Source organism: Phodopus roborovskii, unplaced genomic scaffold, assembly GCF_943737965.1.
Source record: "Phodopus roborovskii unplaced genomic scaffold, PHOROB, whole genome shotgun sequence".
NCBI classification, from domain to species: domain Eukaryota; kingdom Metazoa; phylum Chordata; class Mammalia; order Rodentia; family Cricetidae; genus Phodopus; species Phodopus roborovskii.
In genome coordinates, this window is record NW_026126511.1 from 31,351,722 (window position 1) to 31,375,075 (window position 23,354).

Here is a 23,354-nt window from a genome sequence, read left to right on the forward strand (position 1 = left end):
GGTCTTTGATCCATTTGGACTTGAGTTTTGTGCATGGCGACAGACATGGGTCTATCTGCAGTCTTCTACACACTCTCATCCAATTGGGACAGCACCATTTGTTGAAGATGCTATCTTTGCCTCATTATATAATTTTTGCTATTTTGTCGAAAATCAGGTGATCATAAGTATGTGGGTTAATATCAGGATTTTCAATTCTATTCCATTGGTCTACCTGTCTATTTTTATGCCAATACCAGGCTGTTTTCAGAAGTATAGCTCTGTAGTAGAGCTTAAAGTCAGGAATGGTGATGCCTCCTGAAGTTCTTTTATTGTATAGGGTTGTTTTGGCTATCCTGGGTCTTTTGTTTTCCATATAAAGTTGATTATTATCCTTTCAATGTCAGTGAAGAATTGTGGTGGGCTGCCCTCTCTCTCCATATCTCTTGAATATCGTACTAGAAGTTCTAGGTAATGCTATAAAACAACAAATGAGATCAAGGGGATCCAAATTGGAAAGGAAGAAGTCAAACTGTCTCTATTTGCAGATGATATGATAGTTTACATAAGCAACCCAATAAACTCTACCAGGGAACTCCTACAGCTGATAAACACCTTCAGCAAAATAGCAGGATACAAGATAAACTAAAAAAAAAAAATCAGTAGCCCTACTTTTTTCAGATGACAAAGAGACAGAGAAAGAAATCAGAGAAATATCACCCTTTACAATAGCCACAAGCAACATAAAGTATCTTGGTGTAATGCTTACCAAACAAGTAAAAGACCTATATAACAAGAACCTTGTGGCTCTAAAGAAAGAAATTAAAGAAGATACCAGAAAATGGAAAGCTCTCCCATGCTCTTGGATAGATAGGATAAACATAGTAAACATAGTAAAAATGGCAATCTTGCAAAAAGCAATCTACAGATTCAATGCAATCCCCATTAAAATCTCACCAAAGATTCATGCTTTCTTGTGATGTTCTTGATCCCTCTGGCTCCTACAATCCATTTACACCCCCTTAGGATTCTCAGAGCTCCTCTAATGTTTGGTTGTGGATCTGCACCTGTTTGCATTAGTTGCTCCATGAACCCTCTTTAATGACATTTGGGCTATGCACTGATCTCTGATGTAGCAGAATATCTTTAGGGTAGGAGCAGGACCAGTGGGTGCTGCATATCTAGCTCACCCACACTTACCCGCAGGGCCAGCTCTTCTGTTTTGCTCAGGCAGGGTGCATGTCCCTCTCTCCCACTTGCTGTAAGGGACATATAGGTGTGTAGGGTGGAGTGGGGGGGGGTCAGTCCTCCTGCTATCATGACCTTAGGGCTGAGCCCCCTGCACCCTTGGCAACAGGAGCAGTCCTAGTGTGCTGCCCAGGCAGGGTGCAGGGATGGTTGTCCTGTGTGCTACAGCTGATCAGAAGCAAGGTTAGTTCTCTAGCTTTTGCGACCCTGACACTAGCAAGTGGCAGAGTTGGGAGGACATATTTTTGTCACTTGTGAGGTCACATGGCAGACAAAGGAGGGTGTGCCTGAGGTCAGCTTTGCATCCCTCATGCCTTCAGGGCCGGCTCACCTGCATTTCCCAGTGGCAATATAGTCAGCTCTAGTGTGTTGCCCAGGTGAGATAATCTTTCCCAAGGTCAAGGGCCCACCTGTACCCTGAGGGGTGGGTCCAACTCTCTTGTTTCTGTATCCAGCAAGGGGCAGAGCCAGCTGTTCCAGGGCCAGAGAAGGGAGTAGCTGGTTTAGCACAGCATGGTTGCAATGGTGCCATGTGTCACCAGGGACTATGGGTATCATTACATACCCCAGCTGCAGCAGGATCATGAACCCACACATGGCCCTCAGCAGCTTCTCAGGCCCAGTTGCCACAATGGTCCGGTGGCAGTATAGGCTCTGGAGGCCCATGGCCCTCAGACATCAACATGGTCTCTGATGGCTGATGATACCTGCGTCATGTGCAGAGTCCCTGGTGGTAACAAGGGCCATGGGCATCATTCCAGCCCCTGCCTGCTGTAGGGCCAAGGATCCCGACATGGTCCTCAGAAACATCCAGTGCCCACACGTCATCATGACCCAAGGTGGCAGGACAACAAAATTGGCATGCCAACCCATGTCTTAGTGGCCCTTGGATATCAACATGGCCCTAGATGGTGTCCCAGACTACAAGACTCTGCATGCCTCTCAGAGTTCAAGACATGACACACAGTCCCTTTTGGCTGATTCAGGGCTTCACATCAAAGGCCCGACATCACCTGGACTCGGGTAGGTAGTAGGCCATTAATGTCAGCCTGTTCCTCACCACCCTTACCTCTTCTTATCTGCGTCTGTCTCCAGCCCATGAGCCATTCTGATTTTCTCTCTCCTTTATTCCCCCACCATATATATGATCATAATAATGGTACTAGACTGCCTGGTGACAGGACTCCTGGTTGAGTCACAGGTGGTACTTGTTTGAGTCCTGTCCATATCAGCAGCAAGACATTGCATGGAACTGTTGCTTTTCTTCTCTTGCATGCCAGGGCCAAACCACAGGTGGTATGATGGTTCCTGAGTGCCAAGTGTAAGAGAGGCTTGTGATATATTTTGCCCTGCCCAGGCCAAGAGGTCTAAGGTAGGGTGGAGAATGGGGAACTCTGGCCTTTGCTGGTTTGGGCCTATATTTTATTTATTTTTTCTTAAATGTCTGACATCTTTCCATCCTCAAATCTAAAGATTTGGGAGACAAAGGTTTCAATTGAATTCCTTGGTATAGCATAGCATCTAGTAGATTATGGTGCAAATAACATTCAATAGAAATTGAATTAAGCTGCTCTACTCTTTTGTGGATATCTTGACCAGTTTTATATACCTTTAGTTAGAGTCTTGACTTGAACATCTGAGTACTTATAAAATTACTCTCTAGTTATATCAGTGCCTATATTGATGAGAAGAACCATGTAACTAGGGAGTAGGGCTATATCTAGTTTGTTACAATTGAGCCCAAAATTGGGCCATTTTCTATAACCTTTTATCTTATAAACAGATAAAGATAAAAATGTCTATTTCATTATTTATGAATCCTCACAAAATGACTGATGTCAACTAAATAAAAACATACCAACAATGCATAAAATACATGTAGAGTTATGAATTCAAAACAATCTTCTAAAATAATACATTATATAACATTCATTTTGTAAATTATATATCCTAGTAATAACTTAATATTCTAAAAACACTGCCTTATTTTAAGGGACTTCAAAATTTTTAAAATGTCCCATTCTAAAAATTAGCATAATTTGTAAGAATAGCATATAACAATGATGACACTGCAGTTCTTTCTAATATAATAATTCATTATTTATGCTGTTTAACAGGCATGCATGGCTGCTGCCCTGTCATCAACATTGGAGCTAATTCAGTGTACATGGAAGAACAGTTTAAATATTAGGCAATCAATCAATCAATCAATCATTTTCTCATTCCAGTTAATAAGACTTGTCTCATTTCTTCCCTCTCTTCTGAAAGAATGAACAGCATCAAACTGGAATATTTTTTTTAAAAAGGAAGTTAACTGTCCTTTGTGTTCCGTAATCTTTATGTGTATATGGGCTGCACTTACTGACATAATTTTCAATCCATTAATACAATTTCAAACATAAAGTTATTTAAGTCTTAGTCTTTGGTCATGATCTATTGTTACCATCAACAATAAAGAAAATTTAAACCATCTGATTATGTTTTATAGAATGGCAGGTTTATTTCTGAACCTACAGAGGAGAGTTATTTATTTATTTATTTATTTAATTTATTATTTATTTTACATTGGACATACACTAGCAATTTTATCTGCTTTCTGATTTATCATTAAATTTGTGCCAACTGTTCAGTCTTTCAGGATTCTGTATTGCAAGCAACCACAAAAAATATAAAGTTAATTCACATTTTCAGCAAAATATTTGAGATGACCTAAGGAGAATAATATTAGGGACAAGAAATTGCTTCATCACAAGCAATTTACTAAATGTTATCATGTATTCTCTATACAGATATTCTGTGTTGTAAGCAATTTTACTTGAATAACCTCATTACTTTATCCCCAAATAATTAGGAAATCCTTAAGAACAAAAAAGTTCTAGAGATTATGATAAAACTTGTTGGCCAGAGAATCCTGGATTTTGAAATCAGAGGATGAACAAAATAAACAAGAACACTAAAAAAAAGTTGCTTCTAACATGCCCCCAGGAAAGTTCTAAGCTCATGTCAATAACTACAAAACAGAACATGCCTGGCTAATTCATTAAAGAACTTTAATTAAGACATCTGAGCAGCCTGCGCCGCCCTCCTCCCATCCACTAAATTGCATGCTGGATAAATTGTATGCTGGTTATATTGTACTAAGATTTAAAACTGCAAGCCATTTTCCTAGTTAATGATAGGTAATACAGGAAATGCTTAAGCAAATTTAGGGCCCAGGTAAAAGCCTCAGGGAACATAAAAATGGTTGTGAAGAAAACAATAAAGTAAGGTTTGAGGACTGCTTTTCATGGTAATGGTGTTCACTGAAGTACTGCAGGCAAAGAGTAAAGTTTCCTCACTTTAGTGAGGGTGCAAGCTCAGATACCCAGGAATTTTGCAGAAAGGTTGACCTGAATTGTCAACCTTACATAATAAGGAAAAGAGTGTGTTTTGGATTCAGAATCACAGAAATGAAAAATAAAAAAATATGCACTTATCTATCTTTAAAAATTATTTCTCCCCCTTCTCTCTCTGTGTATGTGTGTGTGTGTGTGAGAGAGAGAGTGTATATACACACTTGCACTCATTTTGTGGGCTTCTATGCCACAGTGTGTGTCTGTAAATCACAGACCAACTTAATGGAGTCAATTCTTTTCTTCCACAATTCCATGGTTATCATGAGCAAAACTGAATGATACAGTTCTTTACTCACTTTGACATCTTGCTAGCCCTGTATCTACATCTTACAATAAAGACAACTTTTTTGTAAGTAAGTTTGTGTCTCAACCAAAACCAAGAATTATCAAGTACATAGAGAATTGCAAAACACAAAGGAAAAAGAACACATGGATAAATAATTCAGGAAGAATGTAATAAAACATTATAAAAATATTTAGGATATATATATATATATATATATATGTGTGTGTGTGTGTGTGTATAATATATGATAAGAGGGAGAATGATATTTAGTCGTAGGAAGGTAAAGATCAAAGAAAGCAAGCAATAATCACTGTATTTTTGCCTTTAAACAATCAACAAATATACTGTAGTAGAACTCAAGATGGTTAGCAATTCATTTTTGGCTATGGTGGCTAAGAAACTATTATGCAAATGTAATATATTTGTAACTCAGTCTAATTCATAACAAAAGTTAATGATTTTGTTCTCTTATTGCAGTTTTAAATAAGGATATTTTAGAAGCGGGTAAATATGAATTTGAATAACTTGCTTAAAATGATATATCTTTTTATAACCTGCCACATGTAAAATCTTGGTATTCCTGTGGCTGAAGTACATTCCTACACGTTGCACTTTGGTGCTAGAGAAGGATAAGTGGAATGGATTTCCAGGTATCTAGGGTAAAATATTATAAGTTTAATAAAGAAAGATGGCACAAGGGAAGGAGGATGGCAGAAAGAAGTAAGTGGGGGTGGGGGACAAATTGAGAAAAACATAACACAGAAAAGAGAATGGTAAGTGTAATAGTAAATTTAATTCCAATACATGAGTAGATTCATAAAGGAAAAACCAATATGGATAGTGGTTGTTCCAAAATCTCTAATTGGTCTTAATAATAAGAACCTGGAATCAGATATTAGAGAGTCAAAGCAGAAAGATGAGAAAAGCAGAGCAGCCAGCCACTAGAGGTCCTACCTCTACAAAATCCTCTGACTGAAAAGAGACCTAGCTCCTGTCTCCTCTCACCTCATATTCCTCTCTCTGCCCAGCCAAATCATTTCCTGTCTGTATGAACAGATCTCCATGGCTTGCTGGTCTTTCCGATGAATGAAAACAGTACAGAATTTTAAAGACATGGATAGGGTTAATCTTAAAACACTCAAAGATTGAAAAATTCTTTAAGTAAACTGCAACAATACTAGGCAATATCTAGTATCACCAAATCAGAATGATTGACCACATGTTACATCAAAAAATGTACAGGCAAAATAATATTAGGATAAGCCACTGGGAAGACAAAGATGTTAATTTAGATAATTAAAAAAAAGGTGTCATTTAGCAATATGAAAAACTTTAGAAGTTAAATGAGTGTACATGAGCATCAATATTAATGGAAGTAAGTAGTACATAGCTTAGAATAAATGCATAGATGATTCAAGAAATAGGTTTAATTTTTTAACATAGACTAAAAATTCACATAGAATTAAGTCAAATCAATTAGAATTAAACAGATAACTTGACATAATGTCTTCAGTTACCTCATTTCTTTTCTCCTGAGCCAATCATGCCAATTTGATCTATAATAACTTAAAAATTCAATACTGAAAAATCCACACATAAGCTTTGTGTTTTTAGATTATATTAGTAAATGAGAGAGCTGTGAAGTCACGGAGCTGAATTCAGTATAATAGATAATATACACATAGCAAAATCACTTCTTATCCCTTAGCCCAAAATATTGTTGGCTATTATGTTATTTAAATCACAGTTGCTTTAGATTAGGGTTCCTTGTCTTTAAATATTCATATGGGATTTCATGGATTTAATTTACTATTTTCTTGCATATTGATGTAGTAGTTCTCCAAAATATTTATCATGTCTGTTCTTTTTGTTATATACTTGCTTAGTATAATATTATTTTTCGAAATCTTGATATTGAAGCCTTTAAAAAAGCAGGGAATGGAAAAAAATGAGAGCCTTTCTTGCATCTGCTTTTTCCACTCATACTTTCCCTTCTTGCCCCCAACTCCATAGATTAAAATGGAGTAATAAAAGCCATGTATAAGAATGACTGTTCTTTTGGTTTACTTAGTAAATTGTTACATGATCTTAACTATCTTCAATTCTTCAAATTTAATGAAAATACTAAATTATGTTTTGATAGACAGCTTTTAATCAAAGTATTTTGAAAAAGACTTATCTGTAGTTGAAGGATGTGCATAGGAGTGGAAGTTTAAATGATGATAAAATAAAGTGATTTAAGAAATAAAAAGACAATGAAAGGGGAAAAAAAGAACAACCATGGCTATGGTCACCTATTCTTACACTTACTTCAAATCCAATTCATAACAAAATAATCTGACAACTGTGGAATCCTTTTGCTGTTCTTTGTTTCCAGTTCGGTTTGCAAATTTGCATTTATTCAACTGTCAGAAACAGATAGTCCTTCTCATCCACTCCTTAAAACCCTTGACATAACTAGGATTCTGTCAGATGAAATAAATGTAGGAAAAGCAAGAGAACTCACACCTTCCTAAAAGCTACACATGGCCACATTCACTTCAAAGCATCCTGCCTCCCACTCCCTGTAACTTGCAGACAAGTTTAACTTGTCCAAACCCTGTGACTGCCAGAGGCATTAGCATTGCACTACAGAAAATACTTTAGGAACCCTCAGGGGGTCTAATACAAGGTGAGTTCCCTGGTGGTTGATTAATACTCAGTCTTCTAAAATACTGCTGTGCTTTAATGGTGTTTATAGTAGCCATTCCACATACAGCACTTGCAGAATGAGCAGAGAAAGTCTGCTTTGAGTGGGTACATCCACTTTATAACAGTGGCAGTCACAGAGATTTTTTTAAAAATCCAGCAACAGCAGACTATAGGGGAGGTTAGCATTTGTACATAAATGAGGTTAACTTAGATGTTCATTCCATAGCCAGTTTTTGTGGTTGTTGTTGCTATTTTGTTAAGTGGGGGAGTTAGGACATCTGATAAGTATTTTTTTGAAAATTACTAACTGCAATACCAGCCATATAACCATTTATTCTGAGAATTATGATTTCCCTGTTGTAGCCAGAGTTCAAATTGTTATTGTAACATTCCTTTAAGAGAGGTTTTCAACTACAAAGTGCTCCAGAAATAAAATTTAATAAAGACAAACTACAGCTTATATGACTGTTATTTACTATTTGACATTTCCACATAATGTAGAGCAAATATTCTATAGGCATTTCAATGTTCTTGTATCTAGGAAAAAGAAGGAAAAAGTCATTAACCTAACATCTTTTCAAGAAAAATTTATAAAGTAATTTCAGTTCAAGAGCTTCATGTACAGTATGATGTATTCTGTATGTGGTACAACACATACAGTTTCGCTATATGCTTAATTTTAGTTCATTTGTTCAGAAGAAAGGAGAGCCACTGTGAAGTATGGACATGCTTAAGGTAATTGCTAAAGAAGTAGTGTTTTGTACTGCCAATGATTTTCTTTACTTCTCTTTTCCTAATGATTGATTTTTTTTTTTTTTTGATTTCTTGTTGCAAAAGGACGGTTTTATTTTCCACAAGTAAATTAATGAATCTTCCTTGTACCCGATTGGCTGATAATGTAAATACAGTGTGGATAATTTCACACTCAATTTAGGGCAGCTACCTCTATATCTATTTTTGGACAGAATATAGCTATGCCTAAAGTGAAAGTCTGGAAGACAGAGACTCAGTAGTTCAAAGATACATTGGAACATTAAAAGAGCATTAACATAAAAATAGTAATAAGTGATATTTTTCATTACTTGTTTTAAATCTTTTTACCCATTTCTCATGCCATAATTTATTCAAATATACATAAGCAGATATGGCCTTAAAATAATCAACGCTAAGTGATGAATAGTTACAGATAAAAATACTATTGGTGCAAAAACATGATTAGATTCAGCTTCTCTAAGGTTAACTATTAATGTAGAAACTACATTATGGAGATATTTATACCATATAAGGAAAAGTAAAAACCCAATCAGGGTGATTGTTTCACACTGCAAAACTTAGCTGCTTTTTCAGGATTTAAAATTTGAATTTCAGGAATTAAAAATTGTCTAATCATTAATGTACTTTTTTTGAGATTTGCCTCTGTATCTGATATATGCACCACTTTTAGCTTTGTAAAACACATAAGTAAAATACATTGTCAACTGTGAGATGCTTTGACTTAATTGAAGCTATTTAATATTTGTTTAATGACAATATTTGCAAATTTTCCATAAAATTTATATTTTGTCCTCACTTGAACTTTCTGTCTCAACCACCAACAAGCAGAGCAGCATGCAGTCAACTAAATAGTTTGAATATAGTATAATTTTTTTAAATTTAATTTTATATAACAAAGTCCATTTAAATGAAAACAAACATTTATACACAATATTTGGGAATTTGGGCGTCGTTCTTTCCAAACTACTTCCTGCTGGTAAGGGGCACTGTCTTGGGGGATTCAAAGAAGATTCAGATATCCTAGCTGTAGTCTATAGGGCTGTTTTGTCCAGCTGTTTTGAATATAGGATCAGTTGTACTCTGTTTAGGCGGTCTGGCATGATTAAATAGTATAATTTTTATATGAATTTACATTTCATAATATGTAGCCAAGGAAATATAGAAATATCCATTATCAATGAAAGAACTATAGGGTGTTTATTTGTGTTTTCTGAAGAATGAACATTAATATAATTAAGAACATTTTATGAATCTCATAACCATTAAATTTTTGGTCCTACACTAAATTCTTCTAAATATAAAAATTATAAATGATAATTCCTTTATTCTATCCATCTTCTTTGTGTTACTTTTACTAGATCATATAACTGCACCAATCTCTTTTTTTCTATGAGATACAGTTTCATTGAAAACAGATAATTTTAATATGGCATTTTTGGATTATGATTTCTACTCCCTGAAGTTCTCCTAGATCTTTCACACACAGCCCTCAGCAAATGTACACTTTTTCTCTCTCTCATTGGGACACAAACTCATATATAAAAACAATTAGATAAAACAAAAACAACTATACTAGGTTAGGACCAAATAAAGCAATAAGGAGAAGAAACAAAGCCAAAGAAAATGCTCAAAAACACATAAAGACCCAGAGAAACACAAGTTGTTAGATACAGAACATTAAATAAGAAACCATATTATATAGTATATACATAAAGGATCTGGATGTTTAAAACATAATAATATAGCGGCTCCTTGTGTAAGCCTCAATGTGCAGCTATGGGCCATCAGGAGGAAAGATCAATTGTCCCTGGACAGAACTGAAGAAGTTGTTCAAGCACTGGATTGTGCTGAGCAGGGATCGCGATGGAAGTGCCTGATGGTCTGGGCCTTGATAGAGGAAGGGCTGATTACAAGGCAGCACCTCAAGTAGCAGGCATCCGGTGCACATGCCAACATCACACTATCCGGGAGAAGCACAGGAAATTCCTGCAGCAAAGCCACCTTGCCCAGAGGGAAAAAGCATCCATGGAAGTGGAAGCCCCCTCCAAGCCAACCAGGACTAGTGAGCCACAGCCCAAAGGACAAAAGAAGATAAAAGTCCTCCAGGATACAGATATGGGGGATCTTGGAGATGAAAGCTAAAGTCCCTCCCTCTTCTATTAGAAGGTTCTCAGCCTCAGCAAAAAGCATTTGGAGGATTTTGGAGAAAATACGACCATATTTCACTGTCCCAGACACTGCTTCGGCTAGCTATTGGGCAGAGGTGAGTCTGGGCCCAATGGGGGCTGCCTCTCCTCTTCATCCTCTCCCCTCCCCTAAACTCCCTGGGTTGGCCCCTGATCCTGCTGCTCCTGTGTCCTGTCCCCATCAAGAGCACCCTTGGAGCTCTGATACATCCCCACCTATCCCCACCACGAGCCTGGCCCCTCCCCCCACTGTGTGCCCTACCCTGCCCACTGTTCTGCTGCTCTGGTTGAGCACTGGGACAGAGGGTGGAGCCAACAGTCCACCCTACTTCGGAGACTTCTCGGAGCAACTCTGAACAAAGGAGACCCGCCTATCCATGCAATTTCCACCTGCTTGGTCTCTGACCCCACCTCCAGTCCTCTGCTGGAGTCCAGGCCCCTCCCAGAGATCCGCCTATCTCTGTGGGTCCACTCTGAGTTCCTGCCAGAAAGAACCTTGACCCCCAAAGCAGGACCACTGCTAAAGAAAGAGGCCTCAGCTGGAGAGTGCCAGTTTCCAGTGAGATCAGACTATCCTGCAGAAGCTTCCCAAGTTTCAGCTCAGGCTTTGTCCTCTTCTGCCAGCCATTGGCTAGAGCCATTGGCTAGAGCCATTGGCTAGAGCCATTGGCTAGAGCCATTGGCTAGAGCCATTGGCTAGAGCCATTGGCTAGAGCCATTGGCTAGAGCCATTGGCTAGAGCCATTGGCTAGAGCCATTGGCTAGAGCCATTGGCTAGAGCCATTGGCTAGAGCCATTGGCTAGAGCCATTGGCTAGTGCCATCTTCTCTTCTACTGGATCCTCAGCCCTGACCCCATCCCCATCCCTGGGTCCCTGTCTGTGGAGAGACCTTCTATAAACTAACTTTCAATTGGAAATTACTTCTGAGTTAGGGATGCAGGCTTCAATTTGCCTCCCTTCCCAATACTGGGACCCCATCCTCCCCTGTCTGTGCATGGCATGTGCATGCTCCCACATTGACTGTGAGTTCATATGTTCATTCATCCTGCTGTATTTAGAAACCCTTGTCTACCTGGTCTCAACCTGGCTCTTACCATCATTTTGCTTCCCCTTATGCAGAATTTCCTGAAACCTGAAGGGAGGGATTTGATGGTGATCACTCATTTATTTGAATGTTTTAAGGTCTTTTACTCCAGGCATATTTTCTAGTTGTGGGTCTCTGTATTATTTCTTATCTACTGCAGGAGGAAGCTTCTCTGATGATGGGTTAGGGAGGCACTGATGCACTGATAGAACAGACTGTCTTTTAAGAGTCTTTTTTATTGCTATGCTCCTTTAGAACAAGAGTAATTTTGAGCTAAGTCCTTGACCTGTCTAATCTTGGTTTTTTGGCCTAGTGTTCAGTGCCAGAGATGGATTCCATTCCACTGAGTGAGGCTTAAATCCAATCAGCTTTGGTTGTTTAATCCCAAAATCTCTGTGCCACCACTGGACTAACACATCTTGCAGATCACATTGTAGTTAAAGGAGTTTGTAGTAGGGTTGCTTATGTTTCTTTTGTAGTAAGTGAACAGTACCTTCCAGTACCATGCACCTTAGTCAGTAGGTGATAAAGGCTCTAGGTAGGCACCAATTTAATTCTCCATGTTTAATTAGTTGTGTAGGTGTTGTGTTCAGCAATACGATCTTATTAATTTATGGAAATTACCAATATTCTTGGCGATGACCTGTTTTTATCAGGGGGCTGGATGGTGTCCCTGGTCCAATAATTTAATGTTACCCACTCTCAGAACTGGGATGTTCTATATCTTCTGCTTTAGGAATTTCCCTTCATTGTACTGTTTTATTTTATGTTTTTCTTTTATTTGGATTAAGGTTGTGTTTCTAAAGGCCAGTGTTTAGATGTTTTTTGCAGCAGAATTGCATATTAACTACACTGTAATGAAACTGCTCAGATGTGCAAAGAAAATGGTTTTTTTCGACTTGGCATATAACAGGTTCAAACTTATAAGCTCTTTTACCTGATAGTTAATTAAATTTTAATTCAGTTTTGAAAATTTAGTTTTCTATCACTTAAGAGTGTACTTTGCATGAATATTAAATACATATATCTGTTTAATTAGTTATTTCTGTGGAAACTGACCAGCCTGTTTTGCTTAGATATACTTTTCCACATCTATGACACCCTTGTAGAGGTGTTTCACAATATGGAGAGATGTTTTACCCTCCCCAGGGTTTACTCTTCACAGTAGCTATTACTGCTTGTTGGGTACTTCCCAGTATTTTTAAGTTCTTATCAGGCTTATTGCTGTAGCAGAATGTTAGTGGTAACCAATGGTCTTCCAAAGGTTTCTGTCATGTATAGTATCTAATTTTTTGATTTGTCTACTTGTCATACAACCATTATTTATTTTTTCATTTTAATTATTAGAATACACTGTGTATATTTATGTTAAGTGAATTTCTTCCAGCATTTCAACTCTATTATTATTATTATTATTATTATTATTTATTATTATTATTAGGACACTGAAGAGATACTACTTAATAATCAATATTGAAACAATACTATATAATCCTTGTGATGTGTTGCAACCTTTGTTTTCATTTGAAAACAACTCTGCTTGCAGAAAAAAGAAAGAAAGAAAACCATGGAATTTTAAAGTAGTACTAATCTGCATTTCCCTGAAGGCAAAGATTTTGAACATTTTGAAAAGTGTCTCCTAGCTATTTGTATTCTTTCTTTACAAAACCTTGTTTACTTAGTCTAGATGTTCAGCCCAGTGGTTGATGCTGCCCTTGTTGGAAGCAGGTCCTCTTCCCTCTTCCTGCAAATGCCTGTACAGACACACTCAGAAGTGTGCTTCAGTCTCCAAAATTAGTGTAAACTTTAGCAGGCTAACAAGAAGATTAACTTCCACGTGCATAGATAAACGTTTTTGTTTTCAGGACAACGAGAGAAGTCTGGAAGAAACAGACCTTGCTTACACTGGCTCCTCAATATCAGATTCTAGTGTCTAAAACCCCTACAACTGTCTCCTCCATATTGTATTCTAATGTATAGAACCCTGGGAAACTATGTTCTTTTCTTAAATCACTAAGTATATGGTTTTCTGTGATGAGATTCTGAGCAGTTGACTATAAGTAAAAAAAATTGAAATGTTACTGCTGAAATAAGGGCAATTACTTTCAAGCAATAAATGCCATTTCCAAGATTCTAATCTGAACTTGTCCAGAATGATATATTTGTCTCTGTCTGTGTGTGTGTGTGTGTTTTGTGTGTGTGTGTGTGTATTGATGGCTTAGAACTATTAATGGTATAAATAGTAAAATATGAAAGTATTATATGTTTTGAAATTAATACATTCTCAGTAAGATACTGATTTTAACTGATGTATACTTATGTCTCAAGTTTACACTGATATTATTATGTTTTAGGAATTTAATACAGTGAAATATGCATGGAACAATTGTCGGTTTTGATGTTCATTAATAATTCAATAACAGTTTATAAATGCAAGAAGTTAAAAATTAAAAACAGTCAACATAATTTATGTTTTCTTGTCTAATAACACTGTTTTTAATAACTATGTTCATTAACATTTAAAATTTCATCTGTTATTTTCACATGTTTAATAATTTTCTGGAAGCTATTCCCTTAACATACTTTATTGAATGATAGTACCTTCTTTATGATATTGAAAGGCAAAATGTATCTACCTTCTGCTTCTTATATTTAAATGAATTTCTACTTTATATTAGGAGGCTATTTTTAAATAATTAAACAAAAATACTTCATGAAAATATAAATCTGACATTAGAGATTTTTTTTCTCATTTTAATGTTTTCCATGAAATATAAGGGACAGTTTAAGAAAAATCAAGTTTCAAAAGCTACCAAAAAAGTTTAAGAACATTATATCTATTATGATAGCATATACTAAGTAAATAAGAAACAAAGTTTGTGGTGAGCAGGTAGTTCAACTGGTCAGTGCACTAGTCAGCCTGATTAGCCAGTATTGCATCCTCAGGTTCTATGTAAGAAGTTAGATGTGGCAGTGTGCATCTGTACTCCAAGCAGCCATGGAGCAAGATGGGAGGATAGGGCAGGAAAATTGTCTGGAATCACATGCCAGCTAGCAAGGACATTGCTGCACAGATGCACAAACACAATAGAGCATTCCTCAGGGGTGTGGAGAGTGAAAAATGACTCCTGAACATTTTTATTTATTTATTTTTTTACTCATGTAAACACATGGTGAACAGTGCATACTCACATTCGTACTCACATTCACATACATATCATAATGGTAAATCAATAAAATAAATAAAATTTAGAAACAAGGGGATATATCTACAGGCATACAGGTAATTTTTCTGTTAATAATTTGTGTTTTGGGTTAGGACATTGTGACTTTGTAGAAATGCTTTCTGGACTCCTGCCTTGGAGTTTTCCTACCCAAGACTATGACTGACCACATGCAAAACCTCTCTTCTTCTCAGCCCCTAACTCCATTTGATCACATTGATATCCCCTACTAAACCTCCTAAATTCTCATCCACCAACTGCAACAGTCATTCTCTGGAAACCTGCAGGTCACCCCAGAAAGAGAAGCAGGTTAGAATAGGTGAAGTTCTTCACATTCTCCTCCTTCCCACTACATCAATTTCACAATTCTCATTTCCAGCTCTGCATCAAACAAATAGACTAACAGAAGGGGTATGGAAACAGGGTCTATCCTCCCATTGTATCCAAGAAACTTACCTTAAAATCAAGGCTAGACTATGTAGAAAATATAGTTCATGAAAATAGAACTTTAATGCAAGCTGTTGAACCTGTTTTAATATCTGATAAAACAGACTCTAAACCAAAACTAATCAGAAGAGATAGTTAAGGACACTAAATACACCAATAGGAAATGATGATTCTGGACATCTGTGCGCCAAAACACAAGGGCAACAAATTTGTAAAAGAAGCACTACTAAAGTTATATTGACCCACACACAGGTAGTAGCTGGCTTGAACCAGGCAAAATCTATACAGAGAAGTGCTGTTGCTAATGGACATACTAAACCAAATGTATCTAACAGGTATTTATAGAACATTTCAAATGAACAAAATGAATATACCTTCATCTCAACTTTCTGCAAAACTAACCACACACTCAGTCTCAAAGAAACTCTCAAAAGATAGAAGAAAAGTGAAATAACAGTATGTATCTTATTAGTGCACCATGGATCAAAAATGGTTTTCAACAACAGGCAAACAACAACAAAAAAACTCATGGAAACTGAGCAGCTCACCACCAATTGAAAAAGAAAGTGGGTCAAGATAGCAATAAAAAATAAAGATTTTCTAGAATTGAATGAAAATGAAAACAGCATTATAGATTTTAAAGTTTATTTTCCTGGATGAAATAGTATATTTTTTTCTGAAAATCTCCAAGATTATTTTGTAAATGGATGATATATAAAAGAAAATCTTAAAGTATTTGGCTATAAACCTTTGTAAACAGAAGTGTTTGTGTGTGTGTGTGTGTATGTATGTACACAATATATTATATGCCTTTTGCTTATACTATGACTTCTAGTTTAGTGTTTGTGTTGATTCTTGAGTGTGCAAATGAGTTTCTTCATCTATGTCTGTTTAATATGCCCTTGAGTGATTCTTTTCCTTGTTTTGACCTTTTGCAGTGTGTTGGGGTTTGCTTTAATTCATTATTTTCCCTTGGAAGTCTGTTTTCTGATTGTTTGCTAATTATATACAGAAAGAGGGTGGACCTAGATGGAAAGGGAGATGAGGAAAAACTAGGAGGAGTGAAGGAATCTGAAACCATAATCAGGGTATATAATGTGAAGAGGAAACGAAGCTATTTTCAATAAAAGGAGGGAGTTTCTTCTAGGTTTGTTTATTCTCACTGTACTTAGTACTAGTACTTTGCTAACTTTGTGCTTATTAGAGGTAACTTAGGGATGAAATGATAGTTTACAAAGATGTGCAAAATAAAGCTGTAAACATTGATAGAGTAATAGACACCCAGATTATGGCATCCTCTTCAGAAACATATGGACTTGTTAATATGCTTTAATGAGCTGTTGCGTTTTAACATTACAAAGTACTGGGAGTTTCAAATCTTCCTTATAGCAGTGTCATATAAATCTACCCCTGATCTTTTTATAAACTCAATGTTAATTACTATATTTGGGTCACAACAAGCAAAACATTAAATTCCACTCCAACAACAACTTACTACAGAACACTTTATAACAATGTTCATGCTGTACTTTAAAGTATTCCTTAATGTCTTTTGTATATACCTGGATCATAATGGCTAATTGTCATTGCTATGTAAATTGCATATCAAAAATTATTTTAGTTTGAAACAATTTCCTAAAGCGTGCAAAATTTTGACTCTATGTTTTATGAACACTAATTTTCTTGAAGACTTACACCCACTAAATAGCAGAGTCTTGATGCAGGTCTCTAAAATTAATTCCTTCACACAAGTAGCAATATGCTCAAGATTTCATAAACTGACTATTATTTAACATATTCAATGCCAATTAATAGTGTGAAAATGAATTAGATGCAAACTTTGCCTGCAGAAGAAATACAGGCTGGTTAAAGAATAAGATAAACCATCCAAGTACCAGTAATGTAACAGTGGCTTGGGGGATATGCTGAGCAAGTCCCCCAGGGGATGGCATTGATGTCTGTTAGGGAAATGACAAGAAAGAAAAATTTATGACCTAAGTCTAAAAGTATTTGCAAATGTGTCTATCTTCTATCTATCTATCTATCTATCTATCTATCTATCTATCATTTCTCTGTCAGTCTGTAAGTCTACCTGTCTTTATATAAACAAACAAAAAATACAGTAATATATACTGGATCAATAACTTTAATGTTGTTGGAAGACAAGGTGCATTTGATAATGAATGTCCATCAATACGAATGTTAAAGGCCAGCCATAACAAACTATGTCTTAAAAAGTTGAAATAGTAATAATCAGAGCAAGCAAATATACCAAAAATGCACAATGGATTTTGTATTTCTTGCTTAGTTTTGTCTTTATCAAGTCTCTTGTACAAATCGGTAGAGGGTTAGCATCTAACATACATACTTAGAAACACACACACACACACACACACACACACACACATACACACACAATTTTAAAATAACTGAACATCAAGAAAACAAATAGTCCAATTAAAAAATGAGGTAAAGAAGTAAGTAGAGAGTACTCAAGAGATGAAACACAAATGGCTAAGAAATACTTAAAAATTCTCAACATGCTTATCAATCAGAGAAATGCAAATTAAAAATACTTTGAAAATTCATCCTATACCTGTCAGAATGTCCAAAATCAATAAAACAGATGACAATACAAGATATCACAAATGCAAAGAAAACAGGGAATATGTATTCATTGCTGATGGGAGTACACACTTGTACAACTGTCATGAAAATCAGTGTGATGGTTCTTCATCAAGTTGGAATATATCTACTTCAAGATCTTCCTGTACTACTCTTGCAAATATAGCCAAAGGACTACATCCTACTAGAAATATACTTACCCACATTCACCAATGCTCTATTCATAGTATTCTGTAGTTGGAAATAGCCTAGAATTGCATCAGTGAATATGATAATTTAGTGCATTTATATTATGGATTATTATTCAATTGTTAAGAAATATAAAACTATGAAATTTGCAGATAAATGGATAAAGCTGAAAACAATCATCCCGAATGAGTTAACCTAGACCCCCAAAGTTTATCTTATATATGGATACTAGCATTTGAGTTTTCAATGTGTGTGCTACAATCTGCATAACTACAAAGGTTAGGTAACTAATAAGGAACTGGGGGGAGGGAGTAAAAGATTTTCTAGGGAGAGGATATACATATATTTTTATGGAAAGTCAACAGGGAAACTGGGATAGGAGGATTAAATAGTAAGGGGTAATAGATAGAAGGGAAAGAAGGGGATATGGGGCTGTACAATTATTACTAAAGTTAATTTTTTAAAAAAATGAACCCCACTACTATAAAAACTTCCCAAAGTGTATACATATATGAAAGGAATCTGAATGGGATCATTAAATAGTAGAGAATGCAATATTTCAACTTAATATCTTAGGACATTAACTAAAACATCCATTTCCAGGATTCACTTGCATCATGTTGCTGTGTTAGTAGTCAAAGGGTCCCCATGGAAATTCACAAACATCACAGGCCAAGGCTATTGATTATTTTTTACAACTTGATGATAATTCTTGTTTGCCAAAGACAACACTTATTTATGTAATCTAAGTTGAGCTGGTACCTAACTAGAAGATTAAACTTTTCTAAGTAGTGTTCATGGTAGTGGAAGGTATCTGTACACCTGAGACAACTATGTCCACCTTGTAACTTTTACCTTGTCTCTCAGCTTATTGCTCATAGAAAAAAAATAAAGTCTTTTAACTTTTAATTCTTCACAGTGTTTGTCATTTCCTACACCTTTTCTTGAAAAAGTTATGCTTTATTTATAGGGAAATGTTTATTCACAAATGATCAAATGTGATGACAATAATAATCTTGGAGTCTGTTGTCAAATGTGGACAGTCTTGTCTAAATAGTGTGAAGGAAAAGTTTCATGCAGTCAGTTCTTTTCCAAAAGAGCTTACATCTAAGAAATCCTCGTGTAGAGAGACTCTTGCTCCATTTCTCTGAAATTGTTCTTTCAATTAATATTCTGACATATAGTAAAAATATATAGGTTACCATGTGAAAGCTCTCATGATTTTATCAACTGACATTTAGCAGCATTTACCTCTTGGCTGCCAATTCTTCATTTTGCACAATACACTTTCCTTACATGAAAACGGAACCAGGAAGATTTTAAGTTGATGTGTCTTTATGGAATGACAGCATGATCGACATTGATGCATTAAATGTGGACTCACAATGCAAGGAGACAGCCACCCTTTCACACTCTGACATTTTCAATACCTCAGACTCCTGTGCTGGAATACTGAACAATTACAGAAGTAAAACATCATGCACATGGAAAAAGTAACATTAGAATAGTTAACACTCAGCAGAGTTTCTGTATGGTACTGTAGGCACTAGAATGCATTTGTGTTCTTCCTGGGAAGGTATTTGAATTACTAGTTAGTGACCAAGTCAATATATTAATTGTTGAAAAAAAATTTGTTTTTGTATATTATATATAAGTATGTTTACTTAAAAATTTTAAATATTTATTTGTGTGTGAGCCTGTGTATGCCTATATGTGCAGTCTAAGATATTGTGTACAAACCAGGTGATAACTTGCAGGGATTTGTTTGGCTCTTTCTACAGTGTGGGTTCCTGGACTGAGTCATCTCAACAGAACCTGTTTTAAATCATAAAGAATAAAAGCATCTAATCAAAATATTCTCACTTTTCCTGATAGAAGTGTATTTTCCTATGAATTCCAAATATATAGTATTCTTTAGGTTCATAATGTACATGCAAGTTGTTTAGGTGAGTTTGTGTTTTATTAGTTTTGTGCTAATTGCACTGTCATTCTGTCTCTTTACACATGAAGCAATGGAGCCAATACTATGTGTTTTGGTATCACATTTGTTATGATCTAATAACAATCAGAATGCAAATCTAGCTACTGCCATAAAAGCTGGGCAGTGGTGGCACACACCTTTAATCCCAGGACTCAGGAGACAGACATAGATGAATCTCTTTGAGTTCAAGGCTACCTGGGGCTACATGAGCATGAATCAGTCTAAAAGATTAACATAGATTGCGTCTTTAATCCAAGCACTAGACAGGTGTAAGGAAGAACCATAGGATCTCATGTGCGATTCAGTTTCAGGTCACAGGGAAGACACGGTCTTCATTGCAGCTTTAGTAGGGGTTAAAAGTTACTGCTTTGCTTTTCTGATCTTCATCTTGAACTCCACTATCTGTCTCTGGATTTTTTTTTTTATTTTTTTGCTATACTGTGTTTCACAGCAATCACTAAGAAACAAATGTGGTTGCGTTTAGGTGTTAGGAAATCTGGGCTACAAAATAAAAGTGTCAGCAGCAAAACTCTCAGGTAGCATAGTAGTGTGGAATATTAATTATATCAGTGCTTTTAAAATTATACATCCCAATGGTCTATTTGTAGCCATAAGACTATATAGGATTTAGGATTTTACATAATTAGAAGTATTTATTGAATATTTCTTGCCAACAAGCAATAAGTGATTGAAATCAAAGATAACACCATCTTTGATGAGGTCCCAGTTATAAAGAACTTAGGCCCAGAAGACAAAAATATTATGGAAATTCTAATACTCTCATTTTATCAAGGCTATAAATCATATATAAAAACAGGGACTGCAGAAAGATGGGCAAGGAGGGACTTAATCTCATTAATCTTCCACAGAGGTTTCCTTAGCAGTATTAATGGCTTCAGCCTCCAAAGTGAAACCTTTGGAAAACTTCCTTAGGATATATGTGTGAAGTGAATGCTTATTCTGAAAAGAAAGGCCAGAAGTAGAAAAATAATATTGAATAAAACTGCAAGAGCACAAGGAAATCTGGCATGCCATTCCAGACTTCTAATATGATTTGCTAACACTAGACACTGGAAGTGTTGGGAAGATCCATACTACTGTCTCAGAATTTAGTTTTGTTCATAGAATCATGAAGCTTTTCCTTTCCTGTTTGCTCAAGTAGACAATAAGTGTGGGCAGGAGAAAACTGTACTTATGTGTATTTCCCCTGTGATATGAACAAATACCAAAGTGTCTTCGTTACTTTTCAAATTCGTGTTTTAAGACAGAATTGGTGGAAAAGCCACAAAAGAATGTTGGAATTTGTGGAGTATTGGGGTATTTAAGGATTTAGTGCACAATTAGGGGAGGTATATGATATTCGGAAATGTAGGGTACTGAGACTGAGATACACAAAGGAAAGGAGTTACTAATCAAGTCGGGGGAATTGAAATAGTGAAAGTGCAGTAGATTTACTATAGACACTCAGGTCTGTAGGACAGATCCTGACTTTTCTTTGGTTCCTTGTTGATGGCGGTATTCATTATACAAGTGAATTATGTATATGTGAGAGAAGCCACACAACTTTGGTGAATGATTACAAAAATGTGAACATGGGTATACTGTTAGGCTATGAAAGTGCTGGAAAAGTTTGTGGGTTAAGAAATTTAAGGACCAGGAGAAAAAGCATATTAGCTGAGTGGACCAAGCATATCCATATCAACAGCAGGTTTAGAGAAATGTTGGGAGGAAGTCCTGCTATACAAATCCTGCTATGTAACAAAGGAACTTAGAGAAGCAGGTAGTTAAGTATTCTCTGTGAATTAAACAGGTGAAGAGAAAAAGGGGGGGGGATATCATTTATCCCCAAATATATTATTTGGTGATTCTTAAGAATGTATTTTTAGTGAGTATTTTTAAAAATATTTTCTCTCTCTCTCTCTCTCTCTCTCTCTGCATGTGTGTGTAGGTATAAGTATGTGTACCAATGTGTGTCATCTTTTTTTTTTGTGGAAGATTTCATTTATTGTCTTATGTATGTTGAACCATCCCTGCACCTCTGGGTAAAGACAAGCCAAGTTGAACATGGTTAAGGATGTTTTTTTAGATATAAAGCTGTAGGCCAGCTACTTGGCTACTTGTTTCTTATCAGCTACCTCTGTCTTAATTATTAACTCATTTCTATTAATCTAAATATTTCCACTTTCCACTTGGTCTTATCTTACCGGAGAGAGGGGCTGGCATTCTTCTCTCTATCCTCCATCTTGGAACTCCTCTCTCCTACTTCCTCTCTCCTCCTAGTCTCCTACTCCCACCTATCTTGCTTTGTTATTGGCCAACAGTGCTTTATTCATTAACCAATAAGAGAAAAATATTTACAGAATGACATCTCCCATCATCTTCTCTTTTCTGTCTAAAATATAAAGAAGGGTTTTAACCTTAACATAGCAAAATGTATAACAAAACAGTTATCAAATAAGAACTACAGTTAACAATATTTAGTTCATTAACATTTCGCAAGGATTAAAGAAAATATTTCATCATCTATCCTATCTTTGTGAGTCTCAAGTCCTATATGTAACTTATCTTTAATCCTAACTAAAGAAAACTATAACCATAACTATCTGTCTTCAACTCCTTCAAAGACCAAAGAAGGATAATATATAAACTCTAGAAATGACAGAGACTACTCGCTGCCTGGTCAGTCACCTGAATTTCTTCTGTAATGTTCTATCTTGAGCCCATAGGACATAGTGTCTCTGGCAGAATCCTCAGCAAAGCAAGAAACTTTAAACTGTCCATCTGTATTAGCAGTTTGTCAGTCATTTTCTCTGTGTCCTGCAGACTGTCTGGCAGACTCTTCTATGAAGCAGGAACCCTGTAGCAATGTCCATCTTGTATCAGCAGTCACTTTCCTGTGGGTCCTGCATATCCAGTTTGTACAGCATAAAGTCAAGCAGTCCAGACAAGAGCAGTATCTTGCCCAAATGGCTAGTCTTGTCATATTGAAAGCAAATTCCTTAACATGTTTCTTCAAGGTCCATCTTCCTTTCTGATACAGGTTGTGTTGCCAGGAGCAGTTGTGCCTCACTGTAAAGAAAAACCCTAAACCATTTTAAATGCTGTATTCAGTAGGTCTTTGAAAGGTTTGAAGAATGCCTATCCATCTCTGTGTATCTTGAAAACCTAACTAACTTAATTCTATGTTTGGACTATCATAGGGAACTATAATCTGTATTAAATTATACATTATATTTTTAAATGA